Raw genomic sequence first — 13224 nt, forward strand, 5'->3', positions numbered from 1 at the left:
ACTTCACTGCAGTGAAGTAAAAGGAGTCACTGAAAACTGTGAAGGTTGGAAGTGAAATGTACACGAAACAAACTTTGGCCTCAAGCACTATTCATAATAAATCTTCCAGTACTCAAAGAGGACTTCAGTCAGAAATTAAGAAACACAGTTGTCCTTCATGGTCTTGTGCATGGCAACATGCAAAAAAGGTTGGTTTTCCTTGGGAAGCTTTGAGCACATCGATCCCTTACTGTCAGATGACTCCAGAGATGACATCCCCACAATAAGGCTTGATGGAGAAGCTTTTTAGCTGCTGCTGCACATTGAAACAGACCTTTAAAATATTCCTGTTTAAATCTCACTCACAGAATCCACTCTGACATGGAGACCTAAGGTAGAGGAACACATTTCCTGAAGGGAATGAACTGCCAAGTGATTTCTATATCTAAAAATGAGTCTTACAAGTTCAGTTCAACTGCAGAAGCGCATCACTAGCCCAGATTTAAGCTGATTTTGCAGACTAACAAGTTTGGTACAGTGTACTAAATTCCTCTAGGTTTTCAACTTTGACACAAATAGGAAGGACAAAGACAATTTCTTCCCCCTCCTGGCCTTCTTTATATTTCTTGGCAAGAACCTGACATTTCCAGTAACTGTCATTGAAACTGGTGTGCCTGTTCTCAACAATCCTCTGAGAAATTTATACCTATGTAAACCTACTGAAAGGAGTAGCATTTTGGGTGCTGTCTGGGTGGGTGGGTGGGTGGGGGTGTGTGTGGAAATAACTTTCCAGAAGATGCCTGCCTGCAACCCCCATTTAAAAATGTACTTAGAACCTCTTTAGCAATACTTTCAGAGTGGCAACCAGCACCAGAACAAGAGGACACAGTCTCAAGCTGCACCAGGGGAGGTTTAGGCTGGAGGTTACGAAGAAATTCTACACAGAGTGATTGCCCATTGGAATGGGCTGCCTGGGGAGGTGATGGAGTCACCATCATTGGAGGTGTTTAGGAGGAGACTTGATAGGGTGCTTGTTTGCATGGTCTAGTTGATTGGGTGGTGTTGGATGGTAGGTTGGACACCATGATCTTGAAGGTCTCTTCCAACCTGCTCTATTCAATTCTATTCTATTCTATTCTATTCTATTCTATTCTATTCTATTCTATTCTATTCTATTCTATTCTATTCCATTCCATTCCATTCCATTCCATTCTATTCCATTCCATTCTAAACTCAAAATTCTTACAAACTAAATTCAAGTTTAGGGAGGAAGGCCCAAATTTGTGTCTCCACTGAGGAGAGTCAGGCAGAATAAACTCCATTTGGCCACAGCTGCATGACCAGCAGAGCAACCAGATGACGTTTAAATAGTTCCGTATGCTGTCTTTGACTAGCAAAATGTGCATGGGACAAAAGACAGTGCATAGGAAACTGGACTTCATTAACTTTGCTGCCCACTGAAGAAATTGCTTTTGTAAAGTGGAAGACAAAATTTAGAGAATAAGGGAAGGAAAACAATAAGAAAGAGTATTATATAGCCTGGCTTCAGAACAATGGTCAAGTTATTAATTTAGAGCAGACAATCTGTTCTCAATCCTTCCTAAACAGAATGAGAAGGAAAAGGGGAACCTGTATTTGAGAATCACAGAACCACTATGGCTGAAAAAGACCATCAAGTTCAACCATTATCTAGCTTCCATCTATCTAACTATCCACCACAGAAGTAGCAGACCTCTGTCCTAAAACATTGATTCAGATGTGCACTTGAGATTTGGATGCCAATCCTTTGGATCTGCAGCACTGCTCTGGAAATCTCATAAACCCACACTCTTGCTAAATTCAGATGCTCTCCATGTCTGCTATCAGCTGAGCTGCAGAACTGCTGAGACTTGAATGTACAAATTAATGGCCCATGGGAAGAGTTCAGTTAATCAGATTTAAGCTCTTTTAATAGTTTGTTCATTTTCATTGACACATTTTGGATTTTCAATTTGGCCTGGTTTATGGATCAAGTTTTCTCTGGAAGGAAGAAACTCAGCTACACACTAATGCAACCCAGGCACCATGAACTTGCTTTGCAAGTTGTGCTCCATCAGGTTCAATGGAACTGGGGAATAGACCCAGTGTTTTTTCCACAATTATTTCAAATTAGGTGTCAGGGCTTTTTCTCCCTTTCAGGCAACAGAGTTTTGAGAGGATAAATTATTAGCTTGGGGAGGGCAAGTCAAATCCAATGAGTCTGTTGAAGCCAGCAAGCGATTCTCTTCTGAGTCCAGTGGGCTGGGAGTCAATAACACGTTTCCCTCTCTCAGGCAGAGGGACTGCAAGAAGCTGCCTCAGCAACTCTGAAATTTTCTTCTGAGTAGGAATCAAGGAATGCAAGGAGGCCTCCAAAGCAGTCAGGGAACCAAAATCCTCAGGCTGAACTGTCTCCCCTCTCAGAGGACTTCACTCCAGAGCCCTGCCAAAAGAGATGCATTCTGAAATGTGTTTTGCCAGATCATTTTTGTCAGTTCCTTAAAGAAAACTGAATAAAACCCCAAGCATAGTGCTATGACAAGAGGCACATAGATGGGGTGAGTCACTCCTTGAAAAGTCTATGTTTCTCTGAATTTCTGTAGTCATTTCATCCAAACATATATTTTCTCTATTAATATGTTTTTGTTAGGCATCTTGGGGTAGATTTTCAGCTTCTCTAAGAAAATCTCCAACGCTATACATTTCATGCCGTTCGTCTATGAAGAAAAGGAGCTGATGACTTTGATTATTCAACTTGGGAATACACCTGAGCCACAAAGCTGTATTCCACATTTAGTCCCTGAACTATGGGATCTATGGGATTATCCACAAGACTGAAATTAAGCATATGCTTCCCCACATTGTTGGATCAGGAACGAGAGTTATGGCTGATCCGTGCCAAGATTCATATTTGTTCTATTAAGGAAATAGGAACAAATTACAAACCTTACATCTGGAGGCTGATTTAAGCTTCCTTCACATTCAGGAAAGAAGGATGGGATTTGATTGAATCCTTTCTTTTATTCACTATGAAAGGAATCTATCATCTATTTAAGGGCACATTATTTTCCCAGCTTATGTTACTGCAATTACCGGAACTTGTTTTAAGTCCACTGTGTTCATGACAATCTTAGGCATAATAGAATATTGTCAGTAAAAAGAACAGAGAGTCATCCTCAGAATTTAGATTAGCAACTTTTAAAAAGAAAAGCTGTCTTTTGTATCACAGATGTCAAGATAAGCAATTGTGAAGCAGAGCTTTCATTTTCTTACATTTAACCCACAGCGACTTCAGTAACCTCTTAGTTTTGTTTCAGTCAGCTTCACAAAGGGAAATAAAGAGCATTAACTAAGGTGATGAGTTCTGTTTTAAGCAGCTTTACAAAGGGAAATAAAGAATATTAACTAAGATGATGAGAAATAATTATGGGTGAACATTAAAACAAAAGACAATGTTATGAACGTACTCCTGAAGGCAGTTTAGTACTTTTCTCCTCTTCCCCTTCCTTTTCTACTTCCTTTTCAATAATGTTATATGCACTTTACATATTTAGAATCATAGTATCAGTCAGGGTTGGAAGGGACCACAAGGATCATCTAGTTCCAACTCCCCTGCCATGGGCAGGGACACCTCACACTAGAGCAGGCTGGACAGAGCCTCATCCAGACTGCTCTTAAACACCTCCAGGGATGGAGCCTCAACCACCTCCCTGGACAATCCATTCCAGGGCTTCACCACTCTCATGGTGAAGAACTTCCTGCTTACATCCAGCCTGAATCTCCCCACCTCCAGCTTCATTCCATTCCCCCTAGTCCTATCGCTCCCTGACACCCTAAAAAAGTCCCTCCCCAGCCTTCCTGTAGGCCCCCTTCAGATACTGGAAGGCCACAATTAGGTCACCTTGGAGCCTTCTTTTCTCCAGACTGAACAGCCCCAACTCTTTCAGTCTGTCCTCATAGGAGAGGTGCTCCAGCTCTCTGATCATCCTCGTGGCCCTTCTCTGGACACCTTCCAGCTTGTCCACATCCCTTTTGTAATAGGGGCTCCAGAACTGGACACAGTACTCCAGGTGGGGTCTCACCAGGGCTGAGTAGAGGGGGAGAATCACCTCCCTTGCCCTGCTGGCCACACTTCTCCTGATGCAGCCCAGGATCTGATTGGCTTTGTGGGCTGAAAGTGCACATTGACAGCTCATGCTGAGCTTCTCATCCACCAGTCAGCAGACTATTGATTAGAAGAATAAGCAGTTGTGGTTTGAATTATTGCACTGAGGCAGTGACTTAAGGATTTTTTTTAATTGGTTGTTTGTTTTTTTAATGCAATCCATGGGGTTTTAATCATGATTAAAAGGGAAATCCAAGGGGGAAAAAAGGAAATCTGAGGCAGCCCACAATAAAGACTCCTCTTCCTAGCTTTATAACTAGAGCATTCCATTATTTTAGAATGATAATCATGATATGACTACCATTAGATGTGGAAATTGCTTATGTGTTTTTATTTTGGTAGCTGTTCCCCATCTCTGAAAACCAAGAACATCCTATATCCTGCAAGTCCATCTGTCCTGGCCTTTGTTTGCAGCTAGTAACTGATGTCAGAGTTCAATGTGAAGAAACTACTCTAGTTAAAATGAAGACTAACTCATGAGGAGAAAGTTCTTCACAGAGAGAGTTGTTAGCCATTGGTGCTGCCCAGGGAGGTGGTGGAGTGACCATCCCTGGAGGTGTTCAAAAAGGGACTGGACATGGCACTTGAAGCCATGGCTTAGTTAGTTATGAGGTAGTCAGTTTAGTAGTCATGAGGTGTTGGGTGACAAGTTGGATCTGATGATCTTTGAGGTCTTTTCCAACCTTACTGATTCTATGATTCGATGTTTGGGAAAAGGGGAAAGGGAATGAAGCTCTGCAAGCTGAACAACTGATTCCAGTGAGCTGCAAATAAAGGATGAAGCAAAATCATAGTAGACCAAAGAATGTAATGCAGCAGTAACAGGGGAACAGACAGGTTAGTGTCTTGTGATTGCTCCATGTTAAATGCCAAGTGCAATGCACACAGAAAGCCTTCTGCACTCACTGGCAGAGCTTTAGAAGCAGGAAAATGTGAAAAGCAAACAAATAAGCCAACTAAAAAGAAAATTGCATCGAGGGTGACAATCACATTGCTGCTAAGTATGACTCACATCTGCTCTTCTGTGAGATATTTAGGAAGCACTTCTACATGTGTTAAGCAAAACAACACTTGTCCAGTAGCTAATAGGAACTTGCACACTTTTTGCAGTGTCTCCAGTGCACTCAGTGCTGTGAGGAGCTGTGCCTTTGCAGCAAGGCCTGCCAGGATTGTTCTATAATAGAGACCAGAGCCAGTCCTGTGTTGAGCAGGAAATGTTCTAAATAAAAATGCAATCAAGAAGTTGGCTGATTATTAACAAGTAGGTTTGAATGTAGAATGTCTTACAGTGAGTGTCCCTTTCAACTTCTTTTGTTTTATTTCTCATTCTCCAGGTCTTGCCTGGACTTGATCAGGCACAATAGAAATATTAGTCTCACACTTAGAAATGAGAGCTTAGGGGACCTGGCTCTTCCAGAATGACCAGCCTCTGGAGACAGATGGGAACATCATTGTGATTTCTCACATGGTTATAGTCAGATTGTCCATATTTCAACTCCTGGAGTTAACATCTGCTTGTTGAGCAAATATGACAGTAACTGCCCTCAAGGATGTTCTATTGTCACAAGTCTCAGCTGTGAAAGTACTAGGATTGATGACCTGCAAAGTACTAGGATTGATGACCTGCAAAGCCTTATCCAATACTTTCTGCCATATTTTTCCTTCTACTTACTGCAGAATTTGGTTTGGGGGTCAAGATTCAGGCCTTCAATTATTGTTGCCACATATCAACATAAAATATCTGGGTGCCCAGCCTTAGCCCTCAAAAATCAACCTTAGGCTATGATTTTGCAAGCAATTGAATCAATTTAGTTGATCACTACAGCCAAAGGGTCTTGTCTTATTCTGTCCTAATCCATTTCTCCTTCCTTGGCTTTACCCTTCTTTGATTCCATTCCCTGCCTTACTTCTCCCATAAAACACATCCCTGAGAAAGGTCATCATTGAGTGGACAGAAAACCTTTCACTTCTTTTTGCAAGGGTATGTTTTTTGCCATGCTAGTGAGCTTAATCTGTTCCTAGTAGAATGTGGTTGATGCTTGTCAGGGTCCAACACTCTCTGACTTGATTCTGTTACATGTTCCACATGAGGAAGGTTTAATGTTTGACACTAAATTTACTCATTTGCAGATACTTGACATTACATGGGGTTTTGATTTAGCAGAGGGGTATGACAAAGCACTCAAATCACAATGCAAGCACAGAATAGTGATGGCAACAGAATTAAATTGAAATACAGAAGTGATTCCCATTACCAGTGCCTGCAACTGCACACTGGATAAGCCCAAATGCCAGGAAAGAATATGTGGAATATCTGTCTTCTCTGATCCTTCAGTTACAGGTGTTTGATGGTCAGGTCAGTCACAGTGCTGCAGCTGATGTACGATAGGCACAGGGAGCCCAGAGCAAGGAGAAAGAAAAAGAGCAGAAGGGATTGAGAAGAATGAGCTGCTGAGTGAATTTCTCTGGCCTCACAAAACTGCAGCCCTGGTTTAGCTCACCAATAATTCCTACCCAGTATTGTGAGGTACAAAATATAATTGTAGTCACACAAATTCTACATTTTCTCTTTTCCTGCCTCTGTGCTGTGGTCTAGCATCTGTATTTTCCCTACTACACCATCCATCACCAATTTCTGGAAATATGATCCCAAAACCCAGCTTCTCTTGGACAAGAAGAATGGAAAACAATTCTTATTGGTTATTACTAATCTCTGCTGTTCAGATCAATCAGAGGTAGTCCTAAATCTGACTTTCTGGACACATCCTTATGGAAGATCTCAGATTCACATGGCAATCCCATGCTAGTGGTCAGTGGATTACTCTACTTCCCAAACCAACCTACTTGATCAGGAGGGATCTTTGAAAGACCTAATTTACTCTGCTTTTCAGGTCAATTCTCTGTGGAGACCTGAATCCACACTTTCTGCACCACTGCCAATTGTGGCCCATCCAAGGAGTGACATCTTGAGCTGAACAGCAGTACAAAGCACAAACACATCATCAGGCTGGCTCTGACAGAAGTTTTCCATGTTTCCTGACTTCAAAGTTAGACCACTAATATCAGTCTGCAGCAGCAGTTCTAGAGAAACTATGCAGGGTTTTGTTAGTTATGGAAATGATATTTTAAAACAAGAAGCTCTTGGCTCTGCTCACTCTCATAAGGACAATCAGAATGGTAGCCTAGAGTCCAAATTCACTGTTTTATAAACCAGAAAAAAAAGAAACCATCACAGTTGGCTGCAGCCAGAACTTCATTTACTGCTGGCTTCTGGCAAGCATTTTCTACTCACCCCATTACCATCCCTTGCATTTCTTTCCTTAGAAAAGGACAAAAGCAAAACTTGGCAAGCCTTCAGTTAGCACACTGGTACCCTCTTTCTCCTCCACCTACTGCAGTTACCTGGAAGGGCTAATGGTTGTTAAGAAGCATTATGTGTGTTTTGACTTGCAGCATTTTTACCTATTTCCAAATGTGGATTATTTTATGTGAGAAAAGCCCTGTATGCATGAAGAGCTGGAGCTCAGAGCAGTTTACAAAGGAGCTGTTTATTATCCGCATTAAGTGAAAGGGAAAATGAAACACTTTGGACTTTGTCACCCAGTCTAGCAGAGAAATGCTTGGGACTCCTCTCTCTGCTCAGAAATGGGTGCCTTCACCAGTTTGACCACTCCTTGATGCTGCTTGGTGACCTTTGCCATTCTATGAAAAGATGCAGCAAGTCACAAATGGAATATTTCAGTATTCCTAAGGTTGGAAGAGACCTCAAAGATCATCAAGTCCAACCTGTCACCAGAGACCTCATGACTAGAGTAGAGAGGACACAACTGCCCGCTGCAGGCTTGAACTCACAACCTTCCCGTTAAGGGTCTGATGCACTACCAACTGAGCCACCTGAGTGTAGGCCTGATTTGCCATGGAGACTTCAGGGAACATTTCACTGAGATGTAGACAAGTCACTGCACAGTCCAGACCCATAGAGTGGGATAAAAATTACAACCAGAAGTGTCTGGCCATAAGTTATCCAGGACATCTGCAGGGGGGCGGCAGACAGGACACAGGGTGTATGGAGGAGAGGCTGAGGAAGCTGGGGTTGTTTAGCCTGGAGAAGAGGAGGCTCAGGGGAGACCTTATTGCTGTCTACAACTACCTGAAGGGAGGTTGTAGCCAGGTGGGGGTTGGTCTCTTCTCTCAAGAAACCAGCACCAGAACAAGAGGACACAGCCTCAAGCTGCACCAGGGGGAAGTTTAGGCTGGAGGTGAGGAGAAAGTTCTTCACTGAGAGAGTCATTAATTAGAATGTGTTGCCCAGGGAGGTGGTGGAGTCGCCATCCCTGGAGGAGTTCAGGAGGGGATTGGATGTTACACTTGGTGCCATGGTTTAGTCATGAGGTCTGTGGTGACAGGCTGGACTTGATGATCTTTGAGGTCTCTTCCATCCTTGGCGATTCTGTGAAGACCTGTGCCCTTCTGCACTAGCATCTGAGTGCCATACAAAGCATCTAAAAAGGCAAAGCATACCTATGTTTAACTGCTTTGAGATCATGACATCTGCCTTCATGTATCAGGGACTTTGTCAAAGGAAGGGGGCATTAAAAAAAAACCTTCATGTCAGTGCTTAAACACAGTCCACAACTTATGGCTGCAATATGTGCTCTGTATAGTCAGTGTTTGCCAAGAAGCATCTCTGAGAAAAGACAATAATTGTCACAGCTAAGACAGCTCTAGGCAAATTCTGACTTTACAATGAGACCCACTGCAACTTTGCTGCCTCAGGTTTTGTGATGGTTTGGGTTGTTTGTGTGTTGTTGGGTTGCTTTTTTTTAGTTGTTTTAATTATTAAATCTCTTTTGTACAATACTGGGAGAAAAGTCAAGTTAAGAAGTGCCAGTGTGGGGGTTGCCCATACAAACTTAAATCAACTTCCTCATTTTGAAAGATTTAATTACATGACAATGGAACATCTGTGTCACAAACCCCTCTCCCCAGTGAAGAAGTAGCAAGCAAGGCAAGGTTCTTATCAAGTTGATAAAATTTCTTTGAAATATTGGACTAGAACCTGGACTTGCTCTGTCACACCTATCTTCAGTCACACTGGGCACAACTGCCTCCAAAAGGGCTACCTATGAGGAGAGACTGAGGGAGCTGGGGCTGCTTAGCCTGGAGAGGAGGAGACTCAGGGGTGACCTTATTGCTCTCTACAACTACCTGAAGGGGGGTTGTAAACAGGCAGAGGTTGGTCTCTTCTCCCAGGCAGCCAGCACCAGAACAAGAGGACACAGTCTCAGGCTGTGCCAGGGGAAGTTCAGGCTGGAGGTCAGGAGGAAGTTTTACACAGAGAGAGTGATTGCCCATTGGAATGGACTGCCCGGGGAGGTGGTGGAGTCACCGTCACTGGAGGTGTTCAGGAGGAGACTTGACAGGGTGCTTGGTTACATGGGTTAGTTGATTAGGTGGTGTTGGGTGATAGGTTGGATGCGGTGATCTTGAAGGTCTCTTCCAACCTGGTCTGGTCTATTCTATTCTATTCTATTCTATTCTATTCTATTCTATTCTATTCTATTCTATTCTATTCTATTCTATTCTATTCTATTCCATTCTACCAAAGTAGAACTAGATAAAGGTGGTTTGAGAACCTGAATTCTTCTGTCTCCTGCCACTGGTTCTTCAGTTGGAATCTAATAATTATTTTTTTTTCTTCTTTAGTTCTCTTACAGTAAACAAAAAAATAAATAAATGCAAGAGTAGTAAAGTGTCTGAAAAAAATTAGGCAAGACTGGAGTGTCCCTGAACAATTGAGCTAATCCAATAGTTTAAGCTCACACTTTTTTTCCTAAGTGGCTGCTTAGTGAGGTTTGGAAATTGATCTGCTTTAATAACAAATTAAAGCCTAAAAGCCCTTGTACGTGAAGCTGGGGTTATTAAGAAACCTCTTCACATGTAGCAATGTAATCTTCATTACAACAGTTTTTTTCTAACAAGTACTAGAGCTGGATTTCTGTTGAATATGGTTCTTTAAGGTCATTAAGCTGTATGCTAGCATTAGGCGTGAGCATGCGTTGTCTCATTATCACCTGGTGCATCTTTGCTGTTCTGTCTTTACCCACTAGTTACTTCTGGGGTTTATATAGGCTGTAATGCTTGGTAAAACAGTCATCAACTTCCTGTTTGCACAGAAATAGGGAAGGGAAGGGAAGGGAAGGGAAGGGAAGGGAAGGGAAGGGAAGGGAAGGGAAGGGAAGGGAAGGGAAGGGAAGGGAAGGGAAGGGAAGGGAAGGGAAGGGAAGGGAAGGGAAGGGAAGGGAAGGGAAGGGAAGGGAAGGGAAGGGAAGGGAGAAGGGAGAAGGGAGAAGGGAGAAGGGAGAAGGGAGAAGGGAGAAGGGAGAAGGGAGAAGGGAGAAGGGAGAAGGGAGAAGGGAGAAGGGAGAAGGGAGAAGGGAGAAGGGAGAAGGGAGAAGGGAGAAGGGAGAAGGGAGAAGGGAGAAGGGAGAAGGGAGAAGGGAGAAGGGAGAAGGGAGAAGGGAGAAGGGAGAAGGGAGAAGGGAGAAGGGAGAAGGGAGAAGGGAGAAGGGAGAAGGGAGAAGGGAGAAGGGAGAAGGGAGAAGGGAGAAGGGAGAAGGGAGAAGGGAGAAGGGAGAAGGGAGAAGGGAGAAGGGAGAAGGGAGAAGGGAGAAGGGAGAAGGGAGAAGGGAGAAGGGAGAAGGGAGAAGGGAGAAGGGAGAAGGGAGAAGGGAGAAGGGAGAAGGGAGAAGGGAGAAGGGAGAAGGGAGAAGGGAGAAGGGAGAAGGGAGAAGGGAGAAGGGAGAAGGGAGAAGGGAGAAGGGAGAAGGGAGAAGGGAGAAGGGAGAAGGGAGAAGGGAGAAGGGAGAAGGGAGAAGGGAGAAGGGAGAAGGGAGAAGGGAGAAGGGAGAAGGGAGAAGGGAGAAGGGAGAAGGGAGAAGGGAGAAGGGAGAAGGGAGAAGGGAGAAGGGAGAAGGGAGAAGGGAGAAGGGAGAAGGGAGAAGGGAGAAGGGAGAAGGAGAAGAGAAGAGAAGAGAAGAGAAGAGAAGAGAAGAGAAGAGAAGAGAAGAGAAGAGAAGAGAAGAGAAGAGAAGAGAAGAGAAGAGAAGAGAAGAGAAGAGAAGAGAAGAGAAAAGAGAAGAGAAGAGAAGAGACCAGACCAGGTTGGAAAAGACCTTAGAGATCATCGAGTCCAACCTATCATCCAACACTACCTAATCAACTAAACCATGGCACCAAGCACCCCATCCAGTCTCTTCTTAAACACCTCCAGTGATGGTGACTCCACCACCTCCCTGGGCAGCACATTCCAATGGCCAATCTCTCTTTCTATGAAGAACTTCTTCCTAACATCCAGCCTAAAAAAAGGATCAAGGGCTTGGTTTGTGAGACACCATCACAGACAGTAGAAATACCTCTTTCATCACAATCCATACAGAATGAAACAGACTCTTCTCCAAAAGACACTTTTTTGACTTTGCTGTGAGTCTGAGCTTGACTGCTCTGCCCAGTAAAGCTTTCAAGAGGAATTTTTCAGCAGATATCTATTGCTGCCCAGTGGAACACCTCACCCATTGCCTCTGTCCTTACTCCAGAAGACAACTTGCACTGTGCCTCTAGAAAAAAATCTCATATCTATAGAAGACAATGGTTCCTAAAGGATTAATTGAGGTACAGGTACCAACCACACCTGTGAGAACTGGGAAAGGAATTCATATAAAGAGTTTATGCTCATCCATTCTAGACAAAAACAGGTGTAGTGATCATATTGGGACTGATGGTATTTGGCTTGGACAAAGCATAATAAACCCTTTGCTGTGATACTGCTAGTTCTGGCATGGGAAGAGCTGCTTATTTACTGAGACCAAAGTCTTATGAAACTGTGAGAGATTTGTTTCTCCAATTAGTTGTGCTTAATTTACTCTCAATGGACTCTTTGTCTGTAAGAAATGGCCCCATCCATCCAGAAAAACTGTTTCTGTTGTGCAGAGTAAAACTCAGCTGAATTCATAATAGGAGATGTTCTGCATCAGTTGTCCAGTTAAAGATGAACCAGAGAACTGCACTGTTTGCCAGGACCTGAGTTCAAAGAGCCTGTGTGTCCCCCCCCCCCCAACTGTTGGTGGTGTTTTAGCAGTCAAGCAGAGTGGGAAGGTGTATCCTTTGCTCTTCTCCAGGGAGTAAGATGTGCAGATGTACATCTAGTGATGCTGTTTGCATGGGTATGGACAAAACTAGGGGACAAGTCCATGATCCTTCCTGCCCTCAGAAAAACTAAACTGTAGCTCCTGGAGTATCTCTATGAAGTAGCTACATGTATTGCCAGCACCAGCTGTGCTGCAAAGGGACTTAGTGACACCTCTAAGAGACAAAACAGTTTCTAGTTACTGGTTGTAAGGTGCTACAGGTCTCATCTATGCTCAGATGTAGGACAGTTTATTTTAGGTATGTGAAAACAAATTGTCCAGACTTTTCTTTCCTTATTCCTCTTCCATCAGTCTAATGCCTCCACACAGGCTGAGGTTTCTCTGAACTCCTGGTTAGAATTTGTTCAGGGAAATATGTCAGGAAAGCAAGGCATGAATAAGTCATCACAGTAACATCATCAAAGAGCTGCAATCGTGGGAAAACCAGCAAGTTTCCTTAGAGGTTCCATACCTAGAACGTTATCTTTTCCCACTTCTAAACTTCAGTGCTGTGTCAGCAGTTCTTAGTGTACTTGTTTCTGGCCTTTTGTCTTCTTTCTTGTTCTGTGCTTGTTTCTTGTGCAAGAAGCAGTCACTAACCTGAGAATACTAGAGATGGAATTTTGGCAGTCTGATGCTCACTGAAGTTTATGTGGGAATCCAGGATCACACCAGCCGCCTGTCATGGTTCTGTTTGAACCATGTCACACAAGGAAATTATATAGATTTCATTTTAGTCTCTAGCTTGATTAAAGTGAAAAAAAGTCTACAAACTGTACTTTTGCAGCAAATCTGGTTTGGCTGTCAGAAACACAAAAGCAAACCCACTCCTGCCCTGAGGAGAACACATGACAATATGGGGAATTCCATCCAAAA

General features: G+C 43.3%; 1 long non-coding RNA gene across 1 annotated transcript in view; it reads right to left on the minus strand.

Moving 5' to 3' along the window:
* Nucleotides 1-1980: 1980 nt before the first annotated feature.
* LOC137453235 (uncharacterized) overlaps nt 1981-13224 on the minus strand; it is a 120013-nt gene continuing 108769 nt past the window's right edge. Inside the window, exon 3 of the long non-coding RNA XR_010990297.1 lies at nt 1981-2440. This is a non-coding gene — a long non-coding RNA (uncharacterized lncRNA). The remainder of the gene's footprint in view (nt 2441-13224) is intronic.

The sequence above is a fragment of the Melanerpes formicivorus genome, unplaced genomic scaffold (genome assembly GCF_026170545.1).
Source record: "Melanerpes formicivorus ecotype bairdi unplaced genomic scaffold, bMelFor1.0.p_v2 SCAF_63, whole genome shotgun sequence".
Classification (NCBI taxonomy): Eukaryota; Metazoa; Chordata; class Aves; order Piciformes; family Picidae; genus Melanerpes; species Melanerpes formicivorus.